The sequence below is a fragment of the Amblyomma maculatum genome, chromosome 5 (assembly GCF_055883805.1).
Source record: "Amblyomma maculatum isolate TAMU_Amacu chromosome 5, ASM5588380v1, whole genome shotgun sequence".
Taxonomy (NCBI): domain Eukaryota; kingdom Metazoa; phylum Arthropoda; class Arachnida; order Ixodida; family Ixodidae; genus Amblyomma; species Amblyomma maculatum.
In genome coordinates this window covers 122,474,262-122,490,071 of record NC_139348.1, presented here as the reverse complement: position 1 = coordinate 122,490,071, position 15,810 = coordinate 122,474,262, and the positions used below count along the sequence as shown (strand labels likewise).

At 46.3% G+C, this 15,810-nt stretch overlaps 1 long non-coding RNA gene across 2 annotated transcripts in view; it reads left to right on the top strand.

The window, feature by feature from the left end:
* Nucleotides 1-2,243: 2,243 nt before the first annotated feature.
* Nucleotides 2,244-15,810, top strand: part of LOC146189392 (uncharacterized) — a 28,467-nt gene continuing 14,900 nt past the window's right edge. The window contains exons 1-2 of one of the 2 annotated variants that reach the window (XR_014707297.1): nucleotides 2,244-2,349; nucleotides 10,525-10,590. This is a non-coding gene — a long non-coding RNA (uncharacterized LOC146189392). Of the gene's footprint in view, nucleotides 2,350-10,524; nucleotides 10,618-15,810 lie in introns of both variants that reach the window. The other variant, XR_014707296.1, reaches the window with a different exon arrangement.

Below are 15,810 nucleotides of genomic sequence, written 5' to 3'. Positions count from 1 at the left end.
GAAGTTTTCTCCAAGTGTTTGTTCTTATTGTACTCTTTATTGTTTTTCTTTGTCATGTTTTCTACTTATTTATACCCCAAATAAATATCCAGTGTGTGCGCGTCATCTCTGACAACGTCTCGTTGTAGCCTTGTGTGTGTGTGTGTAATGAACAATGAAGCGCCAGAAGTCTTCAGATACAATACAAGACGGGTCAGATGTTTATGGGACGTTTTGAGCGCGGCCGTTGCCAATGTTATCTGATTCGATTGAATTTCGTGTTTACATAGAGGCCACTGCCGCCATGGGTCTCATTTCTTCTCAGCCGGTTCGGTGATACGCAGCACTTGGCTGCTATGTTTTGTTTATGTAGGTATATCACCACGATCTCACAAAGCTGGCATCCAGAGAAGAATGCGAAGGCAGCGGTCAGACGTGCTCCTCGTTCGGCGTTTTCACTTTGTTATTTACAGCGCTACTTCTTAGATATGTATGAAGAATAATGCTAGTTGGTACATCACACCGTTTTTTTTTTCAATTTAAACCTTAACCAAATAGCACTGTTGCACGTATATGTTCTGAACAGGGCAAAATGTAAGAGAAAACCCATCAGACCTCTGCCCTCACCTAGTCCAGGACGTCGACTCGGCGACATCATGGCGCCACGCACACGATGCTGCAACTACGCACATCGTTTCACCTTACTCTTCTTGCAGAAGGACAGAGGTTAGGCGAGTTAGTATGTTGTCATCTTGAAGTAAAAATGCCAAAAATGAGAACGTGAAAGGGGACAAGACAGGCTCTAACTCTTGTGGCGGAAAATAGGAAACTAGCGGAAACTGCAAAGTAGTGGCGGAAACGAGACGGGGCAAGTGGCGGTGGTAAGTTCTCGGCGATTGCGAAATGCAATCTAATCTAATAGCATTGGCAATCTACGCTATCTAAACAGCCATGGTAACTACAAATCATCGTATTTTTTTGCGGCGCACATCTGCACCTGTTGCAAACGGTTAGCTCCCCGTATATTTATGAGAACCTACTCATACAGGTCACGCTGCCAGCGGTAAACTCCGTCTTTCGGGAGTGAACATCTACCCCAGATCTGCTCCCACGGCTCACCGCACATGCTCCTTATTTTTGAGGTTAAAGTTTGCCCTGTATATAACGTAGTATATCGAACCTAGTTTACCCCGCCGCCGTGATGCAGTGTTTAGGGCGCTTCACTCCTGTACCCAAGGATGCGGAATGAAATCCCAGCCGCGGCGGCCGCTTTTCGATGGAGGGGAAAAGCAAGGAGTCCGGGTGACGTGCGTTATCAGTTCGCGTTAAGAACCCCAGATGGTAGAAATTTGCGGAGTCATCTACCACAGCATCTCATAATCTGAGTCACTTTAAGACGTTAAATCCCATGAACCAAACCAAATCGAACCAAACCTCATATAGGGAAGACACTGGCCGAGAAATAATGCCTTCTAGTTTTGGGTTGATACTTGCGAAGTATGCATGTGGAGCGGACATTACTTTTGACACTTAATCTCGCCCGACATCTAGCATGTTTGTTTGTGGCCATGGATAAAACAAAAAACAAAAATGTTTTTTAGTATTTGGTGAAAATGGCACAAACTTGTACGTGACGAACATAACTTGCAAGCTTCAATTCATCGCGTTTGCTATCTGTTATCGAGGTGAGTTTCATCGACGACGACAGCATGGCCGGATGAGTCAGTGTATGGCGGAGCATAAGAACAGGCAATATCAGCAGCTTTAGCAACATCTGGTAATAGAACATTCTCTGCTGTCTCGTTACTTGCCCCTTTACGTCGTGAGCTGTAAAAACATATAAACGCAGCAAGTCGCAGCACAAAACCTATCCCGTGGCACATGGCTAGCAGTCAAACGCAGCTGTCTCATCTGAGCGCCGCGCTATATCGTCTCATGCTGGAAAGCAACCTATGAGCGCTGCTAACTTTATGAGGGTTAGGTATTTGTTTCCTCGTGGAGGTTGAGAACAACCAACATCTGGAACAACCAACAATATGATGTAAATGTAGTATTGATGGTGAATAGAGAGTTATATTCATGTTTAAAGAAAAAAAAAAAACGTTGCCTCATCTTCAATCCTTGTGCCAGGGGTTCCCGGAAATTTTAACGCGAACATTTTCAGTACTCCAAGTGACAGTGGAAAACAGGTGCACCGGCACCTAAAGCCTTGGGAGCGCACTATATAAAGACGTCAGCTTTCTGTCTCCTTAAACAGGACGAGAACAGAGATCGACATTCTGCCTCACAGCATCGTTCGAGACTCGATCATTATGGCGGGTATGGTCACGGCTTTCGTTCTGCTAGTGATGGTGATTGCCAGTTTCCAAGGTAATAACGTTTTCGTTGCATATTGCCTCTAATATATATCGTGAAGTAAGGTTTCTTCTCAGGTCAAGTATTACCAAAGCGACTTCTCAATATAATGACAAAATATTGTATAAAAGTGTGAAAAGGAGCGCTCACAATTGCTTCTCTTAAGTGCTACTGTGTTTATGACCAACGTAGCACCTAAGAACCTAAAACCTTTGCGTTATCTCCAAAGAATTTATTGGTGTTTACGTATTTATTTTACTGACGAAGCGTAATTTATTACAATAATTAAGACGGCGCAGTTTTGAGTAATACTGAGCGACAGCCGTTCGCGGTCCACTAGCTCAGAAAATGTAATGCCAGATAAAAACTCGAAAATTTCTGCGTACCTATTGGACACTTACTGCTGCTGCATGTTTCCCTGCTATTCACCGGCGTTATCAGTGCAATTTTACTATTTCGGGAATTTGATAGGTATCGCACTAACCCTCACTCTGCTGTGCCAAATGATACCTGCATGGCGCATTACGGAAAATCCCTTAAAGCGCATTTCTCAGCAATCAAATTGTATACCTCTCGATTTTCGTATGGTCCTCTTTGTTTCCTGATTTTGCTGCTCCAGTTTCATTTTGTATATTTCTGTTGCATTTTCAATCTCCCGTTTGAATGTTTTACTTCAGGCCTTCATGTTAAAGCGAACTTGTTTTTTTTTTTTTGCCTGCTGAGTGGATCACCAGAGAGCGTCACCATACGCTGTGAAAGGATATGTGGAGAGAGCGAGTTCCCATTTTGATGTCAAACATTATTAAGAAAAAACAATTTTCGATGCCAGGACTCGCACCACCATTCCCATTGTCTCAGCCGATTACGCTAACCAATATTCAAAGCCGACTTCGTGCAATCGTGTCCGTAATTCTTGTGATTTCCTTCTTATGATGCAAGAGGGCGTGCAGAGAAAGGCAAAAGTAGATTATTATTATTATTATTATTATTATTATTATTATTATTATTATTATTATTATTATTATTATTATAGATTATTATGCTCATTAAAAGTTTTCTCTCTCTCTCTCTGATAAATCAAAATTGAAGTAAGCATGTAAGTACAGAAATAAATAAAAATAAGAACAATACAGGAACTGAAATAAAGTAACAGCTAAACAAAAAACAAGGAAATTACAAACACTGATAAAAACGAAAATTTAGTAAATTGTGTAAAGTAAAAGTGTATAGTACACGTCTCAAAAGCAACGAGAGGCTGAACAAGCTCATAGCGCAACTAGGCTCGGAGCTAGCAATTCTTTCATACTTACGCACATTCGACTATCCGGCAATTCCAGTATTTTGAAGACTACCTTTTCCTGCTCACGTCTAAGCCTGGTAACTTGTAACTGATTGAAGGCATCGCAATTCAGTTGTGTTTGCAACAACACTTTCTGGGTTGACCTTAACAAAGGAATTTTCCAGAGGCAGCCAGCTGGATGTGGTGGCACAAGCCTATTTTCCAACCGATACAGGATAGGCATCAGCCTAACCGCCTAGAGTTCCTCAGTCTAGCTTTATGTTTTGAACGACACTATGATGGACGTAGTCCACCTGTTGAAAGAGATACTCTAATTTTTAATTTCCCTCTGCACGTCCCATAGCCAAAACTAGGCAGTAACGAGGGAGGGATTAATATGACACACCAGTTGAACCCAATTTCATGCTATGCATTCATAGGCTGGAAGTGGTTCGCGTTGCCTTTTTGTGGAAATCTGGTGCAAAATATGTTTTTTTCTGAATTTTGTAAATGAGAACAAAGGTGCTATAGCACTGAATACAAAAATAAAAAATATAAAAGTGGGTATTTTCTATGCAGACTTGGTTTTATTCACCAAATAGAGGTCGCTAACTCTGCAGAATATTTCTTCTGCCCCCAACAAGCTTAGCGGTCTTTGCCGAATAAAAAAAGAAATGCAAAAAAGCAAAGGGAAACACCTGCGCCACCAACTACAACATACACCATGTAGAAATCCACAAGGAAATTATGCATTGCACACATCTAAATTCTGGTTGCAAGTATCACGCACGTCGGTCACAGAAGGTGACGACTGTATGACAAGGTTCGTCAGCATACTAATGTTTTGCGGACTGGCACAGGAGACATATATTATGTTGAGGCATGAAAAGGAAAGAAAAATAAAGAGCCTCTGCCCGTGGCACAGGAGACAGTCTACTCATCCACGTCAGCAACTATAGGCACTTCAGACCGAAGCTACATCAGGCGATGTGTTTGAGAAGAAACAATACGAAACAGCCAAAGAGATCTACCATGTCTGCATAAGACATAAGGGGAGATTCTTGTGTTATCACACTTCAATCAGGCTCCTGACGACAGCAGCTCTACCTGAAACCTTAGTCCCACCTTGCAAGAGATAAATTGCAAAGATGCTTGTTTTTTTTTTCTTTCTCACCTGCACGACGATATCTCTGCTGGACGATATATATTGTTGTAGAAAACACAATTTCCTTGTTGTAGTTGCCTGCGCTGGCTTGTTCATTTTCATCGGTGTGTGGCTGCTGTTCACGTAGGAATCATGAACCATCAACCTCAAATAGCCACAGAGCTCAAGGATGGATCACATGACCAATTATCGTTCGCATTTAGGCTTTCGTGAAGAGCGACTGAATCATTGGCTCATTGGCGATTGCAGCACGGTATTGGGGAGTACTGGGCGGTATTGGGGCGGATGAGATTAAGAAGTTCGCAGGGGTCAAGTGGATGCAGCTAGCACAGAACCGGGTTAAGTGGAGAAATATGGGAGAGGCCTTCGCCCTGCAGTGGGTACAGCCAGGCTGATGATCATGATGATTGGGGCGTACTACTGCCAGTGATTGGTCTTTGCGTGTGTAGTGTGGCGATCGCTGTCGGCGACGGGAAGAACAGCTACCATATAATTTGTGACTGGCCATTCACTGCTTGCATGGGATGCTGCCGTTATGCTAACATTCTACCAAGTGAAAACCAATAAAAATCGTCCTTGAGTCCTGCATGTCACCTGTCACGTTTTTAGTGTTTTCCCACATTTTTTAGCGCGCAGTTCTCATTGTTTTTTTTATTTTGTGAACCGCCCTCTTGGTGGTAATTATCCTCAGTTCCCGATTCGTTAAATAACCCTTCAATCTTTCTTGCAACAATCTTGTACCATCGCAATGAATTATTCGAAGTACTAAATTAAAGACTATTTAAAGCCTAACACTAATTAACCCGCCATTATTTTGAACTAATGCTTTCTAAAAGAACGTGAGAGAGTGACCCGGGTAGACCTGCGCAGCTGTGTCTCTTGGGGAGCAGGGTCTGCGGGCTCTGACGTGGATGCGTTGTTCTGAATTGCCAGCGGGTGGTCCACTGGTTCTGCTGCTGGACTGTCTGTACCCGTGAGTGTGGATCCCTCGACGTTGCGCTTGCGGATTTGATCAGCATTACGACGGACCACCACATTATCTTCCGTCTTGACGGTGACTAGTCGAGCTCCTGTTGTTGACTTCACCTTTCCGGGTGTCCACTTGTCACCAACACCGTAGTTACGGACTAGTACAGGGTCCCCCGGAGCTTAACTCCCGCTGGCGTCGTCCGACTCTGGTGTAGCTGCTCTGCTCTGGACAGGTTTGTTCCTGAGAGGAAAACACATGTCAAGTCTGGTGCGTAGTCGATAACCTAACAGTAACTCTGAAGGTGATAGGCTCGACTGCCTTGGGGCATTCCGGTATCGACACAAAACTCGTGCGAGTGCGGTTGAGAGATTCACGCCAGGCATCTTATTTAACCCATCCTTAACCGTTCTGACCGCGCGTTCTGCCAGCCCATTGCTTTGTGGGTGGTAGGGCGGTGTTCGAATGTGGGCAATGCCATTCCTGTTCATGAATTCGGCGAAATTCGACCCGGTAAAGGGCGTGCCGTTATCAGTTACTACAGTACGCGGTAGTCCGAACTGGCTGAAGAGCGTACGCAGCGCGTTTACCGTGCTGCTTGACGTTGCACTCGAGAGTGGAATGGCCTCGATTCATTTGCTGTGGGAATAAACCACGATCAGCAACATTTTGTCCCTGATAGGTCCAGCGAAATCGAGTTGCAATCGGGACCATTTTTCTTCTGTAGCTGGCCAGTTTACTGGTTCACGTGCTGGAGGCATTGGTAAAGCCTGGACACAGTTTCTGCATTCATCGGCTATTCGGCTAATGTCCCGGTCGATCTCCGGCCACCAAAATTTGGACCGTGCTACCTTCTTCATAGTGCAGACGCCCTGATCGGCTTCGTGCAATATCATCAGCAGTCTACCGCGCGCCTGTTTGGGGACTACTACACGATGTCCCCACAGTAGGAGGCCATCCTGAACAGATAATTCATGTCGCTTTTTGTAGTAATGCAACATCTCCGTGTTACCGGAGCCACATGCTTTGGGCCAACCCTCCTGGACGTACCTGCGGACAAGTGCTAGTACCACGTCCGTTTCTGAGAGTGACCGCAATTCTTCTATAGTGATGGCCGACTGGTCCCACTGGTCGATGGCGAGGACAAACTCTGCGTCTCCTTCCGGTGCGGTCTCCGTTTCCTGCAAGGTTTGAGGTAAACGGCTTAGGGTGTCCGCGTTAACCATCATTTTTCCGGATTTTCAAAGGAGCTTGTATTTGTACGCTCCCAGCAGAAGAGCCCATCTTTGTATTCTCGCGGCGGCCATGATGGGGGTCTGACGATCCATTCGTAGAAGGCCGAGCAGTGACCGATGATCCGTCAGCAGGATGAACTCCCGGCCAAGGAGGTAGTCCCGGAAACGTGAAACACCAAAAACGAGAGCCAACGCTTCACGTTCTATCTGAGAATACTTCTTTTCGGCCGAAGTTATGGTCCGGGACCAAAATCCGATGGGCCTCATTTCCCCATTAATGCGATGGAAAAGTGCCGCTCCCACACCGTGAGGTGAGGCATCGCATTCCAAAAGTAGTTCGAGCTTCGGATTGAAATATGTCAACACAGGGGCTGCGCAAAGAACCTTTTTCGACAGTTCGAATGCTGCTTGTTCTTTATCGCTCCACATCCACCTGGCTCCTTTCGTCAGTAGCTTATACAAAGGCGCAAGTAAGGTAGACAGGTTAGGGAGAAACTTATGGTAGAAGGTGATAAACCCAAGAAAGGCACGCAACTCTAACATTACGCGGAGAAGGGGCTAGTCTGATAGCGTCGATGTTCTTTTCAACCGGGTGCAACCCGTTTTTATCAATGCGGTGACCGAGATATGTTACTGCTTGCTCGGCGAAGCGACATTTGTCAGCACGCAGCTTAATGCCATTTTCCCTGAAGCGTTGCAGTACTGCTTTCAGGTTTGAGTCATCTTGGCTCTTGTCAGCTATCAGCACATCGTCAAGATAGACCTGCACGCCGGTTAACCCTTGGAACACGGATTCAATTTTCCGCTGAAAGATTGCTGGCGCAGAAGAGATTCCAAATGGTAGCCGATTGTAGCAGTATAGCCCTTTTTGAGTGTTGATGACGGCCAGTTTCCGCGACTCCTCGTCCAACGCTACCTGACTATAGGCGTCTCGCAGGTCTAGCACACTGAACCGTTCTCCTCCCGCTAAATTGGCAAACATGTCGTCAATAACTGGTAGCGGGTATTGCTCAATCTCACGCACAAGATTTAGTGTGGCTTTAAAATCTCCGCAAAGGCGCACTGAGCAGTCCTTCTTCAAGACGGGAACAATGGGTGTGGCCCATTCCGAATATGGTACAGGCGATATTATCCCTGCTTTCGTAAGCCTATCCCACTCCTGTGAAACGTTTTCTTTGTACGCAAAAGGAACCTTCCTTGCCTTGAAAAACTTGGGGTTTGCTCCGCTCTTGAGATGAATCCGTGCTGGCGGGCCTTTCAAGAGTCCGGTGCCCTCGCCGAAAAGATCAGCATAGCTGTTCAGAATTTCCCCGGCAGGTTGATGGGCAGCTGGCGGAACCGTGCTGGCCACGTTAGTCTGCGCCTTTACGTGCAGGAGAGTCATTCTGGTGTCCTTCAGTTTCTGCAATAAATCCCGGCCACAAAGACTGGGGCCTCTGCAGTTTAACACCACCAGATTGCATTCCACTGTAGTTGCTTGATAACGCACGTCCATGTTCATGACGGCCAGCACTGGTAGCTTTCCAAGATAGCACGATAACTTTATCGGCGATTTCGCGAGCGGAGGCCATTCATTGCGATGTTTGTCATAAATAGCTTTTGAAATGACGCAGACTGGGGATCCAGTATCAATGTCCATTTTTAGGTCAACGCCGTTCCATGTGAATGTTTCCTGAATGGGTGGTAGCAGTGTCTGCGCCGCCGTACGGAGGGACCATATCTGCGATATACTGCTATCACTGTCTTCCGATTCCTGCCACTTCTGTGCTTCCATGGTACCAGTTCTGTTAACGCTGTCAGCCGCTGAGCACATCTTCGCTAGATGCCCGTATCGTCTGCATTTGAAACATTGCCGTCTGTTAAAGCGACATACTGCAGTCTTGTGGCCGTAGTTACCGCAGCATTGACATTGCGTTCGTATCTCTGATTGGCGAGGATGAGTTATCTTGAACACGTTTGGATGCCGAGCCTCGCCGGTTATGCCTCGCGAATCTAGTTCGGCGCTTTCTGCAACTAGTGCTAGAGCCTCTGCTTCCTTTAGCGACAGGTCTTTTATTGCCAGAAGCTGCTTTTGTAAACTCTTTGATCGGACGCCACACACGATGCGGTCTCTGATCATTCTGTCTAGCATAGACGAAAAATTGCAGTTCTGTGCTATTTGTCGTATAGCGACAATATATTCCTGCACGGATTCTTCTTCTTTCTGATAGCGGTTGAAGAACTTAAAACTTTCTGCTATTTCGTTTGGTGTAGGATCATAGTAGCTGTTCAAGGTCTCGACTACCTTGTCGTAGCTCAACGAACTTGTTTTTGCTGGCGCTACTTTACTGCATAAAACTTGAACGGTCTTCGTCCCAAGGGCGGCTACTAGTAAAGCCCTCTTCTTTGCATCAGCTGAGATTTCATTGGCCTCAAAGTACGCTTCTACTTTCACCAGGTAAGCTTGCCACTTATCTTTTTCCTCATCGAAGTCCGGTAGCTTGTGACCCATGTCTGGCGCTGTCCTAGGCCCGATATCCTTGCTTCAGCCTCGTCGCCACTGTTGGAAAGGCGTAGTCAATGGGAACGCCGCTCCCGAGTGATGCATCTGACAGCGTAGCCAGGCCAAAAGTACGACGGTTTATTTCCAGATCAAGGGGTATTATATAGTCAGAGGGGTGAGGGGAAAGAAGGAAAAAAGAATGAAAAGGTTGGTGCCGTTGCCGGTTCATAGATGGCGATAGCAGTTTCTAAACACGCTCTGACAAGAAACGGTCTACAGTGCGAGGACGATCCGCCTTGTTGGACGGAACCACGACGCAATATGGGAGCTGAAATGGTATACCGTGAAATGTATTCCTGCGTTGCAAGTATATGGCCAATTCTTGTTTTAGAATAGTGAAATCATCGTCTTTACCTTCCATTCAGCAGATAGATGGATGTTGTGAGCAACACTTGATAAATATGGCTAAAAAAATGGAATATGACAGCGCGTAGTGTTATCAATTAACGTTCAATCTTCTTCAAACTTAGTCAACACAAGAGGACAAGGGGCAAGGGATTGCAAGTACTGGAGATGCGAAACAAGGCTGGTTGCAGGGCTCAGAATGCCTTGGCTGTATGTATTAGGCGAGTGCCATACCTGATTTATAAACTGAAAACATGCGTATTTCCAGTCGGATCGGCAGAGCTCCTCAAAGCTTTCTCACTTGCGTACGCTGCTATCCCAGCCCCTTTTGCGGCTTCACTCGGTTGTGTTTATTGCCTCCGCAGCGTGTCAGGAGGCTGTGCGGCCCTTCTAGAGATGGTGTAATAATATGTTTACAAAACAGATTCCCGTCGTAGTTTCAATGTATTGCGTGTTGTGGTGCCCACCGTCATTGCGGGATTGTACCCTTGCGTCGATGTGTTTAATGGGGAGCCTGGATGGACTGTTGGCGTAATGCGAAAGGCATCCCAGTTGATGAGTTTGAACGTTTTATAGGTATGCCGATGTTGTTTTTACGGTACCGTGATTTGTGTAATGTACTGACCAATGCCCAATACGAGTTTTATTCTGTCACAGGTAACACTGCACATGCAGCTGCTCAGCGTCATGTCCCCGAGGAGGCCAGTGGTTCCTTTCCTTACGGCGGAAAAATAGACTATACTGGCAAAGGTGAGTTGGAAAGTCTTCAGAGAAAGATATTCTATGACCAAAATTTGTCGTGGTTATGTGTCCGCTCTCACTATGCAGATTGTTAAAGGCGTTGTCAATGAGCAGGGATGTTTCCATGCCGTCTGGTGTAAATAAAAAAAAATGATTCTAATTACATCTTTGGAGAGGGTGGAAGGTGGTATATGGTAGTCATACTACAGATTGAGGGTATAATGTGTATTAGCTGCATAATTTCTGTAATTACGCAGGGCTTATTGCGTGATGTAGAGAGTTCTGTGGGAGTGACGGTTGTGGGGAAGTGCGGACGCATTGAGTCGTTTTGGTGTCATAATGTATAGACACGTAGATAGAGGTTTCCTGACGAGTCTTATTCTGCTGACGTATCTGCGGGAAGGAAATCGGATTTTAAAGTACGCGATTTGCCCGGGCAGCTGCTGCAGTTTTAAATTATGATAGAGGGGTAATTTATGTCCAACTCGCCATATTTAATCGAAGGAATGTGGAGGAGAGAAGCAACAAAGGTGTTTAGTGACATGTGTTGTTCGGGAAAGGTAGCTTGATAAAGCAAACACAGGGCGCTGGAATGGACATCGGTTGGGTGAAGCGATTTTACATGATTGCATATTGAGCCCATTCGGCCGTAAATCAGTCGCTGTAACAAAAAAAGGGAAATCTCTCTAAAACATGCCGAAAATCAGGTTGGCGGAGAAAATACGTATACATGAATGAGTGTATTAAAGTATGAAGCGGCCATCTGACACGCAGCATTCAGGGCTCTGTCATGCAATTTCTTTCCCACTTATTATTCTTTTGCTAGTAAAGATGGAGGCCAGTTTGCGATAGGGAGTAAAGCCGACGACACACGCAACTTCGATTATATGCCGTTCCATTTAAATGTATTCGTCCACCATGAAGTGAGACAGATACTGCGCCTCCCCTTGTCCAAAAACAACCTAAACAAAGGGGAAAAATTGCTGGATAAAAAAACGGGGTGAAAGGCGTAGTCCTGTCTCCTTAAGCTTAAACAATCCCTAAAATATCTGTGAGCTTTATTATCTCCCGTTGCATAGCGTCCATGAAATAAAACAAAAAACAAATTCTAGGGGGACTTCGGTTCACTAAACAGTGATGAGGCGAATGCCTCTATCGCGCAGTGGCCTGAATCCTTCCACTACGGCACCTCTTTCTCTATGTTTTCACTCCCATCTTCGCAATGACGCGATAGCGTAAGCTACCAGCCAACATATAAAGCACTGCTTTAAACCAGGCGTATGAACGTGCCTGCGTGGCTTAGGGATACTGTGAATGCAAGGGTCTTGGCGGGCTGCTTCTGATATCGCCCTCCCATATGTAAGAATAAGGCACGTAACGCAAGCGTTACGCAAGGACATACACGATCCGCGAGCATTAGCCATTAAAGGCTATCGACTTAAAAAGGCTTTAGGGAAATCAAGAGGGCAGTATCAATTCTCTGTGGACACAAGAACTGACTGCAATAGATTCTGTCTACTCCCCTTTATCCCCATCCATGGCCATGAGCCTTCCCATTCAATAAAGGACATTCAATCAATCAATGTTTCGGCATGGTTTAAGAAGACGCGAAGGGGTTCAGCATGTCAGGAAGGTTTGGTACTTGCTAGAAGATGCTCGAAGGTTCTATGGTGGTGGAGGAGGAGGAGGAGACGTTAAGAAACGTGTTCTGGTTGAGGTTGTAAGGAGAGCTGCGTAGAGGGGACAGCGAGCCGCTCATCTTGTCCCAGAAAGTCTTCATGTTCTGGTCAGTCAGATCGCATTCAAGGGAATCGGTTAGCAGGGGATGTTTGGTGACATTGTCGGGAACGCTGTCTGCCTACGTCAATCGCGGGAAATTCTTGAGGCTCGCTTGCCATCGTCTATGTGGAAGCCGTTCAGTGAGAAGACTGGCTGCGCCTTTTGGTCGATCACTATGGTAGTTCCACGCCGTAGCTAGAGGAGAGGGTGCATTCCTTGGTGACGTTAGCTGATGACCCCTTGCTTTGAAGCTCCAGTTCCGTTCGGCGCCTCTCCCCTAATAGGGCTGGGGCAGGTAGGTTCCCGCCGCTTGCGGCGGTGGCTAGCCTGCCACCGAATTTTTATCTGTTGTAGGCCGTCATTGCACCCGCCACTGCTTCGGTGGTGGACGACGGCTGTTGTTTCGGCGCGCGTCTTTCTTTCCCTCTTCATTTTCTTCTCTATTTTCTCCTCTGTCTGCACAAGGCAGCGGAGGTGGCTCAACTACAGAGCCAGTAGCAGGCCCGTGCATTTTCTTTTCCTTATTCTTACAGCCACAACAACAAAAACAACAGTTCCGTTCATTGTCGGCCTCCGCACAGAACGCAGCTTGGGGTACATGATGAGACATCTTGGAGATTCGAATCTGAGCAGCGGGGGGACGTGTGTGATTTTGGGTGGATACACCCATCGGATCGGTTTCTCACGGCTCGAAAGTTGTAATAGTTAAGGCTTATATTTGTGGTGGGTGCTCCGCCATAAAAGACGACCCATAGAACGGGTCTTGCATGAAGATATATTAAGGCAGAACGTTTGGAGCGCATAGAAGGGGCGTCCCCGATAGGACTTCGAGGTGTTGGAGTGCGAGATTTTGAAGAATGCTACCGGGATCTCGCCCAGTACGGCATTGGAGACGTCTCCTTTACTCGCTCAGTCTGGCGGAGCTATAGATGTAAATAGTGACTGCGAATTTATTAACGCGAAAGCATTACTTCGCTATGTTCACTGATTTCTGTCCGCAGACCGCGTCCGCAAAACCGTGTCCGCAGCAGTTGCGGGCATTTGAGAAGTCGTAGAGGTTAATGAGTGGTGTCAATCGATAGAGGCTGACGTAATGTTGCTGCAGAAAGAATAAGTAGGCCAATAAGTTAATTAGGTAAACAATTATAATACCTGGTTCACAGGAAAGGGAAGGCGCAGTATATGCCACACTCGTTCTGTGGACACCTGAACCGCGCCGTAAGGGAAGGGAGGAAGGTTGGAGTGAAAGCGGAGAGAGAGAAACGGGTGCGGTAGTGGATATGACGTCAAGGATATGACCTCACGCATTAGGAAGTACAGCCGAAAACAAAGGGCACAGGAAGGCATTGGCGCGCAATTTGAACGTACCAAAGACTAAAAGAGGTAAAAAAGAAGTGAATATAATGTGAGGTAGAGGATGTGACGTCACGCAACCGGAAATAGAGTCGAAAAAGGGCATAGGAAGGAATTGGCGCGCAATTTGAAAGTACCAAAGAATAAAATGGGCAACCAAGAAGTGAATTAAGCTACTAGAAGCAACCAGAAGCAGCCAAGAGCAGCATCCGTGCTGTTTCATTACTCCAATGTAGATTATGCAGTGTTCTGTAATTTTGTGTCTTGAATGATATGGGCGATGCGAAAAAGTGCGAGTGCTTTGGGTCGTAGAACATAAGTGAGTTATTTTAATATGATTTGCGCACACGTAGGCTCCCGGTGCTGGGATGCTGCCTTGCGGATGGCCTCCCATGCTAATCGAGGCGGAAGCAGGGCTGTCTATGTTACCTCGCTAAATACTGTGGTTTGCTGCCAATAGCGGCGACAGCTCCCTCGACGATGATGGGCTAGCGGCCTTTTCATTTCGGTCGCTGGAAGTTTAGTAAAAATGTGCGCTATAATATTTTATGGAAACTGCTCTCTGAGTTGAATGTACTCAGAGCTAATTGCGATATTCCAAAATACCTGGTGAATGCACTGGCGTTTTTTAGTACTTTTTCACTACTGTATCGTCAGGATGTTTTGATAGAAAATGGTTTTTAGTGCAAGAAAAAGCGTGGAAATTTACCTTCGCGGCCCTCCACGTGCTCCTTTCCCCTCTTTTTGACGTTTAATTTTCCCTACTTTATTGACACCCAGAGAATGTTTCAAAAAGCGTCTCGTGAATGGAAAGAATTTAGAGGACCAACGTAAGTGGCTTAACGTTTCGCAGAAGTACGGCTGCCTAACGCGAAACGGTCGATGCAATAGCTAAGTTCTCTGAGTTGGCCAATGACGATACATTGTCTATTATGTGCCACAGCAGCTTTTGCGACACTCCATGCTTCTAGATAGGCAGCCACAGCCTCACCAAATATCCAGGGCTGTATGTGACGTGACGGCGCACTTTCGAGTGAAACTGAAAAGGAAGCATGTGAAGGCGGACAAGGCAGCGGTCCTACACTGCGCAATGTCTCAGATACCGAGAGATCTTCTCAGGACGACGGGAATACGGGAAAATGGTGTAGAGCGCAGGGAGCTGGAACTCACGAGTGTACGGTTGTGTGGAGCTTATGGCTGTAACAGTAAACGTGCGCTTGCGAAGTACCTCTCATTAGGATCTTCAGCAGTTAACAGATTCCTGGGCACGATGGGGCGTTCGGGCAGTTCCAAAAGGTACGGAAGTAGGGACCCCTTTTGTTTGGCTTACAAAACGAAGTTGTGGACGGTCTTTGGAACATGCAGGAGGAAACGATGGCACGTCAATGAGTGGATTTATTTCAGAGCAGGCCACCACGAATACAAAATTGACGTGCACCGAATGAAACCTCAGCTGTTACGAAGACAGATATGCTGCATCTTTCTGCTCTTTCCGGTATGTCCTGATGTGGGGAAAAGCCGCTAAACGACGCGACGCAGGTTTTGAAATTACCGGCGTGAGAATTTTCCTATGACCACTTTCTATGGGATGGGGAAATCCTATTCTTGTAGCAGCAGGGCTCACCATGCAAAACCGCCCCATGGCTCTCTGAGTTTAACTGCTGAGCAGAGAATATGGTTGTCAAAATGATTGTGAACGGGCGTCCATAAAGATATGAGTAAGAACGCTGTGTAGCGAAGACAATTAGTAGGCATTCCTGCTCTGTGATGATACACTGCCGGTAAGACTTTCTAGGGGAGAGACTCCCATAAGCAACAAAGTGTTTCTTTGAGCACTGGACGAGAACTGCGCTTATTTCAACATTGTTTGCGAAGGTATACGTACCTGTGGGCGCTGATGAATCCAAGTTTCGGAGCGCAGTGCCTGACCGGTGAAGGAATATAAAGTGGTGAATGGCAAAGTCGCATTCAGGTCTCTAGCCCAAAGCCGCATCTTTCTGAATAGGGTATGCAGTGTCAACAAAGCTTGGAAAAACCGATAAACTACGAACTGAGCAGAAAAAACACCAG